Below are 12,573 nucleotides of genomic sequence, written 5' to 3'. Positions count from 1 at the left end.
TCTGCTGCTTCTGTCATCTCCTAATGTCGAAACTGACTTTTACAGAGGCTGTTGTTCTTATCTTTGAGCTTTCAGAGCAATGTTTGTATGTGGGGTAGATTTTTTTTCCCTCTCTCTCTGTCTTCTTTGCTGTCTCTGCTTCTTGTCTTTTTGGTTTGTCTTTGGCTTTTGTCTTTCTGTTTTTTTGGCTCGGCTGTTCAGTAGCAGAGGCAAAGTTATTGTTAGCTCTGGCTGAGAGAAAATACAAGATGGAGAGATGCTTCTTTCTTCCACAGTTTAATTTGATGCAAAATCTTCCATTATGAGCCTGATTTTGAATCCCACCCTGATTTTCAAGCTGAAATTAATCCACCTGAAATTGCACAGGCAAACTTCTATGTCAGACTACAATTTGTCAGGAAAACTTGACTGATATTAGGCAAAACATTTGGGAGATAGGAAGATAGTTTTAAAAGTGGGGTGATCTCACTTTTTGGATAATTTCCTAATGTTTACTTTCAAGAAATGTCATGACTCAAAACTATCTTGACCGAGAAACTCCAAATTTGGGTTACTTTGTTGTCCCTGGCAAGGATAGGTGCTTTGGACTCAGTTTGGAAGGTTTGGGGGGTAGTTATAATTCAGATATTGGTAACAACAATGTCTACATACATTAGAAACACATCGGCTTTCTGAATACCACAGTCTGGCTTGTGCATTGTTTATAAACCACATACCAACAGCTTTTGTGCTTTTTAAGCAGTATGCAGTACTATTACAGTCTTTAGGAAGCACATAGCCAAAGGCTACCAGATGCCTGAACAGTTGCTATTATATCCATCAAGCAGGATGTAAGAAGCACTCAGTTTGAAGCATCTTCTGATCTCCACAGGCGTTTCTACAGAGTCTGTCAACTTCATGGGCATTCTTAGGATTGTGCTGGCTGAGAAGACTCCTCAGTGCCTCTCTGGGCATGCATATCCCAAAAGTGAGGTCTCAATGCACTCTGCTCCTAGCCTACGCTTGGTTGTGAGTAGTTCCCTCCATTAACTGTGGCTTTTAGGGAAGCACTTACACGTTTCTCTTAAGTCCCCGAATGCTGAAATGTGGAAGTTCCCTAATCTAGAATTAAGGCCAAGGAAAAAGCAGTAGTTAAAAGGGCAGGTGGGGACATGGAAGTGCTTGTAGATAAAAGGGTAATCCTGAAATAATGTCATTACCTGAACTCCTCGGTTACTGGCAAATAAACCTAAGTACAGAATTAGGGTAAACTGCCCCTAAACATCTTGACAGAGAAAAAGACTTTGTTATGCCTGAATCTTAGTACATTCAAAGGCGACTTGGTGTGCCATGTAAGCTCTGCACAGCCTCTAAACATTCTGATCCATTACTCCTGGAGTCCCAAGTCTGGGTTTTGGGGTTTTCTGCTATTAATCAAAACTGATATAGGTCATACAAGTACTTTATTAACTGCTATTATTACGGCACATACTAGGACATCTTAAGATTGAGCTTTGAGTGAGCTTTGATTCCACTGAAATGTCAAAGCAGCAGACTTGGCCTCTGGCTGCAGATGAGTGCCAGCAGGGAGAGTCTGGTCATGGGAGCAGGGAATTCAGCAGAGGCTGCAAAACTCTCCCAAGATGGGCAAAGTAGCCCTTACTAAGCTCCTTGCTGGCACAGCGAGACAGCTACCAGTGCTCAAGCAAGGCGGCTTAGGTTAGGTAAGTTTACATTACAAAACCATTCTGTCTGCCGCGCAGAGAAGTGCTGAAATGTTTTGGAATTCCTGTAATAGCAGTACCTTTATTCATAATGAGTCTGGGATATTGTACCACCTAGTAAAACCATAGTCCAGACTTGTTCAGAGTTTAAAAACCCACAGTAATTAAATCAAACTAGTGAAACCAAATTCACTTCCAAAAAAGGAGATCAACACACCTCCAAGATACCACTTTGAACGCTACTCTTCTGAACATCCCAGTTGTCCCAGGGAAAGTAGTGAAAATGGATACGAAATGCTGTTTCTGAAATCCCCCGCAGAGCAGTGAACTGATGGGGAAGATAAGCCTTCTTATTGTGAAATGCATGTATTTTGCTATTTTGGACCCAAGACCTCTGTTCCACTCTGGAGGAATGAGAAACAAATTTATTAGACTAGTGAAATGGGCGCCGGGTACCTCTTCAGGAGAGACCTTGTGTACTCCAGTGACTAGATTTGGGATAAGTCGTCCAGGCAAAAGGTAAATTAAGCTAATAAATCTGGTGCATCCTTTGAGAAGCACTAACTACCTTTTACCTTGGGGGGGGGGGAATTTTTTGACAGGTTATGATTTTCTAGAACAGAGAATATATCCTTCCTCCAAAATCAGTCTCAACTGTGTTTGCTGTCTCTTTCAAGGAACATCAGAAACACTTTGGGGATAAGGGATCATTTTATAGAGAATACTTTTTTAAGTCGAGGGGTCTCTAGCCAAACATGACAATAGTCAACATAGTTCCTTGTGTACTTCACAGTTAAGAAATCTTATTGAAAGTTCAAAGAATTGGATTAAATTCCTCTTGGATTTCCTGTGATAATCTCGGTTGGATCATCTGCTCTTACATGTTAGAGCTCAACAATGTCTGACTCTGTTAAGGAAAAATGACATTTATTAGACAAAACTTTCCTTTACAAACCTTCTTTATTTGGCTGGGACAACATGTGCTATTTAAAGGGCTGTCTTGCAGTAAATGAGAATTTTGTATAGAAAACCAAAAAATAATATCAGACGGGAAGAATGAACTGCATTAGCCCTTTACCTTAAAAAAAAACCATGGTGATTTTGGACTTGGCTGCTCTCTCTCCATATGTTAGTGTCCATTTAACGTATACTGCAATTTCATTTTTTGTTAGCAAAGATTAAATTCATCCTTCTTTGCATTGCAGCAGGACCTGGTTTGAAAGACTCATACGTTATCCAAATTCTTTACCAGCATCATCAATAGTAGTTGCACAGAATGATCATTTTCAGCACCTGCATGCCAGTCTGAAGGTCGAAAAGGAGGTTCATGACAAGTAATTTGGTGAACATTAAGGGTCAGAGTCATTGGACATAGACTTGTATTTCAGGAGAGGCAGTTTGTGGGTATTGAATGATAGAACATCAATCAAATGGCTGATACTTCTTTTGGGCAGAAGAGTTATTCTTTGCATATGCTCTTCATATCTTTATTAGCATCCCCCATTAGCTATTTTTTAAGGTCATGTATACTTTGGGAAGGATGCTTATACATTTGTTGTGTTAAAATCTAAGTAGGTAAGTACTAAATGTTCAGCTGATAAAGATCATCCTAGCCCCATTGATATTAAACTTACTCAGCTAAGCATCCTTTCTATGTGAAGTCATTGGAAGTTTTGTTGTTGACATTAGAAGACCAGATTTCACTCACTCTCTTAAATATTTAAACAACTATATTTAGGAATTGTGACCTTGGTGAGTGCTTTGAATACACCTGATAAAGGAAATAAGTTTGTAATGTGTTGTACCATGTGGTGAGAATGCATACATGGTTATTTTGTTTGGTTTAGTCTATTTTTATAGAGTACTTGAGGAGAAATCATAAGTTTGAGTAGTTTAGTCTACTAGTTAAACAAGAGTAGTGATCTCTTTGGGGCCAGAGCTTCTTGTTTCCTCTATTTCTAATGCAGAAGTTCTCTTGTAAGGATTTACCTATATGACAGAGGCAAGGTTGCTAATTCTGTCTATTAGCAGATGTAGATTTTGCTTGAGCAAGGTTAAGTGACTGATAATGATCTATGTCATGACTCAAACACAAGTATGGAAGAAAGTTTGTGCTGGCTTCCCTGAAAGAATGCCTTTGCTGATTTTTATAGGCTTCATCCAAAACCCAATAAGAGAACTCTTCAGTGCCATTAGAGAGGCAGAAGCATTTCCAAGAAAAAGGAAAATTTGAAAATCTGCATTTTCAGCAGTGACTAGTATTGGTTATTCCTCAGTTTCAAAGTTCACAAGCAGAGAACTCAAAGAAACATTTGGAAGGAAATCCAAATGAAAAGGGGCCCCAGTTTCAGGTTGTTGGTACTTTTTGCTTTTCAGACTCCTCTTTTGAAGTGTCTCCAGTCAGGCAGCTGAATTGCTAGTCATTTCAGAACTCTCAGGCTCATTCTTTTCTTTTTTCCTCATCTTTTTCTCTTTTCCTCTTCTCTTTTCTATTAAGGTCAAATCCTGCTTCTCCTGATGCCAATAACAAAACTCCCATTGATTTCAACATAAGCAGGAAATATGCAGTTTGCTATTTACCACAACCACCACAATGAATCTCTGGGATGAATTCATTTATATTCATTCCAACGATGCCATGAAAAATGGGCTCTTGCTATTTTATCACATCCAAACTGTTGCTCTAACTCTAACATCCTAGCTGTTGCTAACAAGTCAGTGATGATTTGTAAACCAACAATTTATGGTAACCACATTCCATCCCCATTATGATGTGTGGTTTGGAAATGGAAAAGTAATCAAGACCTCCTGTTAAGAGACTTCATTTCAGTTGAATGTTTCTGTAAATAAAAGCATTTTGAAAGGATCATTGCTATATGTTTCTAACTCCAAATTGTCCATTTGATCTAGGCCCCATCTACGTACCAAATTCCTGCCAGGCTCTGTCTGTCAGGAGTGTGAGATCCCCAACGGTGGCATGAGCATACTGGCAAAACTGTTTCCATCAATATAAGTATCTTCACTCAACTGGATAGTTTCACTAGACTGGAACAGCAGTTCCATTTCTTGGAGACAGCTATGTCCATTCCTTGGAATACTTCATAATACTTTATCAGCACACTATAAGGGTACTCTGACATAAATAAAGGCCTCCTGCTACAGTTGCAGTAACAGATGAAGAATTATAGTCAGACCCATGGTATGTAGTAATGCCCTTGGGAACTAAGAGCCTGCGTAGTTTGTGCAACACTTTGTCTTGGTTGTAAGGATTGTGGGCAGTCACTATGACACTAAGGAGGACTTTCCAGCACTTTGATGGGAGACCACCTAGAATTACTGGTAAAAAGACTCAAACAAGGGAATTTTGTTCCAGTACTAAGTTCTGGTACCAAGTGGGTTGACAATCTTCTTTTGATCTCTTTGACACTAATACACTCTGTCCTTTCAACCCTGTGTAAGAAGCCTAGCAGCCTGGGTTTGAGGTTAGAGCCACTTTGGTAACCTGCTAAAGGAGATCTCAAATTAGGCAGTCTAGAGAGTGCCCTGGTTAATCAGCACTAACCATGATGTGATAAGAAGATAGAGACCACACTAATTAGGAGATAAAGCTCTCTTCCTACCTCTTCCTCTCCAGCAAAAATCACTACTTGATTAATTTACATATCCCAGGATTGAGCACAATTCACCGGGGGTAGGATGTCAGCTCAAAGGGTTTATACGAATGCTCCTATTTTCTGTTGAACGAAAGACTGGCTACTAAAAACCACTCTCAGATTGACTTTTATTTGATGATCTAAGAGTATGAAGAGGATTTGAGCATGTATGAATCTTCATGAGGTGTTCATTAACTTGGCTATATTGTAATAATGGTATAGAAAAATAACAAATATTTTGTTGTTATGTAACTTTCTAAGTAGTGATCTCCATAACTTTAATGTGAAATACATATTTTGAAGGACATTTTCCCTCATTTGGTACAACAGACTGAAAATTAAGACACAAATCCTGGCAAGAGGGCTCATTCGCCATGGGGAACTACAGCCACAGGTCCGTGATAAAAAGAGTTCATGGATTTAACTCCAGTTTAACGTGTTCCTTCCCACTCCTGACCCTTGGCTTCAAGCACAATGCCCTCTTGTTAGTGGCAGCGCAACTGTTCATGAGCCTGTGTTGTGAACTAGACCTCTAACATTTGGTTGAAAAAAAGCAGTATGTCTAAGGGAGAAAATAATAATAATGTTGAAGTATTTTCCTGATCTGTCATAGTCATGCTGCTAGGTGTGGCAGGTGTCAATGAGCAGTGGAAATTGGAAGGAGCTTATAGATGGGACTGTCTGAAGCCAGTAGTAGTGTTGCCAAAGGCTGAACTATAGCCTAAACTAGCTTTAGAAAAGAGCCTAAATATTTCACCAAAGAAATGACCAACGTATGGTCCTACAAGCTGCTAGATTTGGGTTCTGGTGGGCCTTGAAAGGACAAGTTCTACCCCAGCACACCCTGCAGCCAGAGAGCCACTCCAGTGGGATGTTAGGGGCCACTGCAGCCCAGCCGCTCTCATCCCCCTGGAGCAGCATTTGATAATATCTGGCCTCACCAGTTCTGGAAACAGGTCAAAATCTCATAGCCAGGTTACATGATTTTATCCCTACCACTCATCCTTTCCAAATAGCCCTTTGGGGCATGGAATAGATTTCTGTATCTCTTCTTTATTTTCACAAATATTTACTATACCGGTGTATACGTCTTTGGCCTAATATATCACGCTGTTCTTTAATTAGAAAGTTAACGAAGAAGATTGTCAACATTTGTCCAGTAGTAGGAGTCTGGCAGGTAACGGGGCAAAAATAAAGCCAACCACCATGTTTACATTAATGCTAATGCTGCGCTACCACCTGGTGGACAAAAGGTAAATAGCACCGAGCTCTTCGACACGCAGGTACACGGTCCGTGTGAAATAAATAGAGCCCTGGTTGGGAAGGTGACTGTGGGCAGTCTAGCTGACAAGGACAGTGTAGTCTGAATCCTCCAGAGTGAGCCAGTTCAGGATCTGGGCAGCCAACAGAAGCCAAACAGATTGTGAAAATCTGCTGGAGCTCTGAAGCGTGATAGCAGGTGAAGGGTACCCCTCAAAGGGACATGACACTCTGATTCTCCTCTAGGATACAGAGAGAAGCAAGTAAGAATGAAATCGTGTTCCTGTGATACTAGAGTACCACTGCCTTTATATAGGCACCGCCTCTGATCTGCTTGTTCTCAGCTGCGATCCTCGGAGCTACTTGCAGCTTCCTTCTCTGTCTTCTATCTGCTAGCTCAACTGACAGGTCCCTTGGCAGTGTATTACCTTGGAGTCCCATCTCCTCCGTGGTCGTCTCTCCACATGCTGGGATTACAGCAGCTCTCTTGCATTTCAATCCTGTGCTTCAGGAAAGAATAGAAATCAGAATGTTACCTAAAAGTTCAGTTACTGAACATGTTGTTAATAAGAATATTATTGGTAGCCTCTTCATCCCATCAGGATGAAGTGCTCAGTGGCACTTAACAGATTGCAGGAGAAGGCAGCGTATTCCAACCTTATCTTCCTTTTCCCTAAAACTGAAGGAATCCTCCCGCAGGTCTGAAACTCCGCACAATCAGGAGATGTGCTGTCTGATGTGCCTCCTCACACATAAACTACAGAGTGTGTTACTCAGACATCTCAACTACATGCTGAAGATGATTGGCATGGTCTGATTTGGGTCTTACATGGCTGAAGGCAAAAGCTTTTGGGGGACTGAGCCTCCTGTTAGTCAATAGGTTAGAGATCCAGATTTATACTGGTACCAAATTCTCTCTGTGGTCTCCATGACACAAAATCAAACTGAGGCTTTCCACATCTAGAGGACATGTCCAAAAAAACCTCAGTTTATTTGATATTACAGAACAAGCCTTCCTCAATTGCTCTTTGCTTAGAGTAGTTCTATTCATGTGGTAAATTAGGTGTCCACTGGAGCAAGCACATGAACTTAGGTCTCTAACATGACTACAGATTTCCTTAATGGTAGGCAGTAGAATTCTTTCTGCTTTCCTTCCATCTCACCTCCCCATCGTCTACATTTTTAGAAGACTTTTTGAGCATTTTCTCCAGGATCACTTCTTCCAAGCCAAAGAATGGTCCATCCTAACACACAGGAAGCCAAGGAAAGACGGCAGGAGGATGAAGCAAGAAACTCCAGACAAACATCAAACATAAAAAAGAAACATGCAAGAGGTGGAATTAGTTTCAGATCTCCCATAAGGAATATAGAAACATTATATCATGCAGGGATGAGGTGAGGTTAGGAAACACAAAGCCCAGCTGGAGTTGAATCTGGTGAGGGTTGTAAAGAGCAACAGGAAGGGCTTCTACAAGTATGTCTGCAGCAGAAAACTGGAGGAAATGTAGGCATGCTGCTGAATGGGGTCATGGAAAAGGCTGAGGAATTCACTGACTTCTTGGATGGAGAAATGGGACAACAGGAATCTCGTAAAATTCAGCAAAGTACAAAATCCTGCACCTGAAGACGATTAGCCCCATGCACCAGTGCAGGCTGGGGGGAATCCAGCAGCTGAAAAGCAGCTTGGCAGGAAAGGCCTGCTGGCCTGGGGGTACTGGTACTGGTGGACAACAAGTTGGCTATAAGCCAGTAATCTGCCCTTGAGGCAAAGATGGCCAACAGCATCCTGGGCTGCATTAGGAAGACAATTGCAGGCAGATGGAGGAAGGTGATCCTTCCTTTCTGCTCATCACCGGTGAAACCACATCTGGAGTGCTGCAGCCAGCGCTGGGCTCCCCAGTACAAGGACATGGACATACTGGGGCAAGTCTAATGAAGGACCATGAAGACGATTTAGGGGTTGGAGCATGTGACATACGAGGAGATGCTGAGAGAGCTGGGACTGTTCAGCCTGGAAAAGAGAAGGCTCAGAGGGATTTTATTAATGTGTATAAATACCTGATGGGGAGAATAGAGAAGGCAGAGACAGACTCTTCTCAGCAGTATCCTATGAAAGGACAAGAGGCAGTGGGCACAAATTCAAATACAGGAAATTCCATTTAAATGTTAAAATCTTTTTTTTTACTGTAGGAGTGGACAAACACTAGAACAGGCTGCCCAGAGAGGTTGTGGAGTCTCTGTCCTTGGAGATATTCAAAGCCTGAGCGGACACAATACTGAGCAACCTGCTCTAGTTGACCCTGCTCTGAGTAGAGTGTTGGACTATACAATCTCCAAAGGTCCCTTCCAACCTCAGTGATTCTGTTCAGTAACATGTTCATTATTCCAGACACAGTTCTGATAGGAGCAAGGCTCCTGTGTACAACTTCTTGTTCCCTTCTTGGCAGAGAGAGGAAAAACATTTCTATCTTTTGATTCTGCCTTCAGGATAACATTCAGCCTACAGGTATTGTGGGACATAAGCAAGTCCTTGTGCTCTCTTCAGCATATTTCCCTGCCCTACTTCTCCTGTTGCCCAAAGAAACTTACTGAAGCATCACAGCTCCCTTCTGGCCCCAGCTTCTGTCTTACAAGGAGATGGGAAAGACCAAATTATATATATATTTTTTTTTGCTGTGGCAGAAGCACAGGATAAGCTTAGGGCATAACAGGCAGTAAATGCACTGCAGGCGCTCTTCCACTCCAGCTCTATGGAAGAGAAGCCCTTTAATTCAGGATAAGATCCCTCACCCCTTGCTCTGCCTCAAGACAGCAGAATTGCTACGCAGGACTACCACGAATCTAGGACTCTCTCCCATTTATGCTCACCTGCTGGCCGTTTGCTCCTCTCTTTCACTGACCAATACTGGGAGACAGCAGAGATGCCGTGGAGAAATGGGCTGCGTACCAAAGACCTTAATCTTAAAGATATGTTAATTTCATCTACCAAGATCTTGCTAGTGAAAGATTTTCATGTCATGCCGAAAATAACAACTACTTTACTGAGGGTGGAAGTCTGGTAATGTGACAAATGCTGAATCTGTTTCTCTGGAGAGAAATTGCTAGCAGAAGACTCTGTGATCGTGTTGTAGGAGGAATTCAGAGCAAAACAGTTCTTGCTGGGTTTTGTTGGTGCCCTCAGCTACAGGAGTACGTTCTTCCTCATTTCTGTGAGTTGGGTTCCTTATGTAAAAAACTATTTCTCCTTTGTCCATGTTTCCTAAATGCTATAATTTATCTTACTCTGTCCTCCACAGAAATATAAACAAGATTCCATAATCTCAAAACTGATATATTAGAAAGCGCAAAACCTGAAATTCCTTTCCTGAATTCTCAGGCAGCATAGTGGACTGTGTAGCATAGCCTAAGAGAGCTCTTCTGAAACTGGTGGTGTAATACAATTTTATATCAGCTTAGGATACGGAACTAAGCCATTAGTGGGTGGGAATCATGCTGGGCTCAACAGTCCTCTGTAATAACTTTAGTTTCTTCAGCTGTTAGCACCTAAAGGCTTTAGTAAACTGCTGGAATGTAAAGAGCAATTTGCAGAAATGAATCAGGAAAGTCTTTGTACAGCCCATCTTTGCCATTTAAGTAGTAAAGAGCGATGTGTTCCCTGTTTTCTGCATAATGACATCATTGCTTCTTTGCTTCATGTTTTCAGTCTGGTTCCTGGACAAATATGTCAAGGCAATACGAAATTCAATTTTCTCCACCCAAATTTGTTTTTTTATCTATCTTTAACTCCATTTAATCAAGATAGCAATGCAGAAGCTAATGATGTATCACAAAGTACTGAGAAAATGTGCTTGAATGGTTTGCCCACAACCCGAACAAGCAGTAGCATCATAAAGCCAATATCGCATTAGTGATGGGGTGGAATTATTATCAAACTGTGTATGCACTTGATAGCACTATTGGATGACACATTTGTAACAGAAAGCCCATTCTGGTAACCTTTGACTTGTTTCCTGCCCAGGGATAAAGACTGGTAATTGGAAGAAAGTTACAACAAGAAACAGTGACCAGCAAGTTTCATTTATGAAATTCCTTCCTCCTCAAGCTCCTTGCAGCTAACACAGTGTTTCATAAAAGGGGCTAAAATTCAGATTTGGTTACAAAGCCTGCCTTTGTAGGACACTAGAGACACAAGAATCGAGTGAAATAATTTTGTTTACTTAGATTTAAACCAAGAAATATGAACTAATGCGAGAGTCAGAACCAAATTGAAAAGTCTGAAGTACAAGACTTAAACACTGTATGAAATTCATGTCATCATCCAACACACATTCCATTTCTAACCCATCAGTTTTGGGATTCATTCAGGAAATACTTAAAAACAGGCCTTTTTTTTTTTTTTTTTTTTTATGGGTTCTATTGAGAATGTTTCTAACACTCTTGTACAAAACATAATGATGATAATCTGTGTCATCTTGTGAGATGTTCTTGAAAGACAGCACTTGTTAATTAACAAATTAATAGATATTTTCCTTCTATGAGTTCATTTTAATTGTCTATTTATGTAAGAGTATTTAGTTTGTGCCAGTCTACCACTTCAAGGAATATTTCTTTAATACTGATAGATGGGGTTTTTTTCTCTGTCAGTAAATGTAAGAGGAAAGTACTAAATGCTGCACAGTGATATGACTGTAAATGGATCCTTTATTTTTACTTCCACATTTTAGCTATAGCCTGCTCAATATTTTGATTTTGCTGTTGATTCCGAGTCTGTAAGTGGGATCAAACTGGCTCCACTAAAGTCAACAGCATATCCTGCTTTATTGCACACCATGCTCAAACTCCACAACTTCAGCGACAGCTGAAATAGTCCACATAATTGTAAATGGTATCCAAAATTGTTACAAAGCAGCCAGTTCAGATACTGAACTTCCAAACTGGAGGATTTTTCTAGTCACTGTACTTGACAGGTGTTAAGTGCTATGTTTTATATTTAGTCATTTATGTTTAAAGCTGTCATGGATAGTTTTGTGAAAGACGTACTTTGAAGACTTAACACTAGCGGTTGTGGATGGGAGTAGAGATTTGGTTTAGATACATCAAGTGGTAGCTGTCACCTCTTTTACCCAAATGTAACCATTTTGCCAGGCCTTAATTGCCTTTGGCAAGGGCCAGGTTTAAGCTTAAGAGGGTCCATTTGTTGTTCAAGTTCCACCCAAAGCCCTGGGAAAATAATATTGAATTTTCTCACGTTCAGTGAGCTAATTTTCCCCATTTGCAAACACAAGTCAAAAAGATCAATAAATAACATTTTAAATAAAGGGAAAAAAGAAAACTCTTGACAAAATAGTGAAGCAGGGTAAAAGACAGCACCTAGCATACAGCTATAGCAATAACAATTTCACGGTCTGCTGCTGGAGGGGCAGTGCTCACTTTCCCCTCCTAAGATAGCCCTCGCTCAAAATTTAGGACTCTTGTGTCTGGCAGGGCAGCAAGGCCTGGTCAGCTTCAGCTTTCCCACACACCAGGTAAAAAACTGTTTCCCAAAGACCCCTTTTCTTCTTTCTAACCTTTGTACCCCATGCTGAAAGTAAATGCCTTAGATAAGGCTTAACGCTTCTCAGGCACACTTAAAAAGTCTTAACTGAACTCAACTCCTCTACACTCTTACAGGTCCAAACTTTCCTTTTGTATGCTAAAAAGCTCCCTTTCAAACAGAAATGTTTCTCAAATACGATGAAACAGCATATGCAAAACAAACATGTTTTAGGCCTATCTACCAGTCCTTTCCTTCCTCGTCCCTTTGCTCTGCCAGTTGTCAGCCAGACTCCTTTTCTAGTCTGACTTTCTTTCCCCTGAGGAATTCTTGTGGTGGGGGAGAGTGCCAGAGATTTGCTTTCACTTTGGGCCTCAGCCACCAGCATTACCCAAAGTTAATGTATATTTAATACGATACAGCC

Source organism: Haliaeetus albicilla, chromosome 19 (assembly GCF_947461875.1).
Source record: "Haliaeetus albicilla chromosome 19, bHalAlb1.1, whole genome shotgun sequence".
In the NCBI taxonomy this organism is placed as follows: domain Eukaryota; kingdom Metazoa; phylum Chordata; class Aves; order Accipitriformes; family Accipitridae; genus Haliaeetus; species Haliaeetus albicilla.
This window is presented reverse-complemented; position numbering follows the sequence as displayed.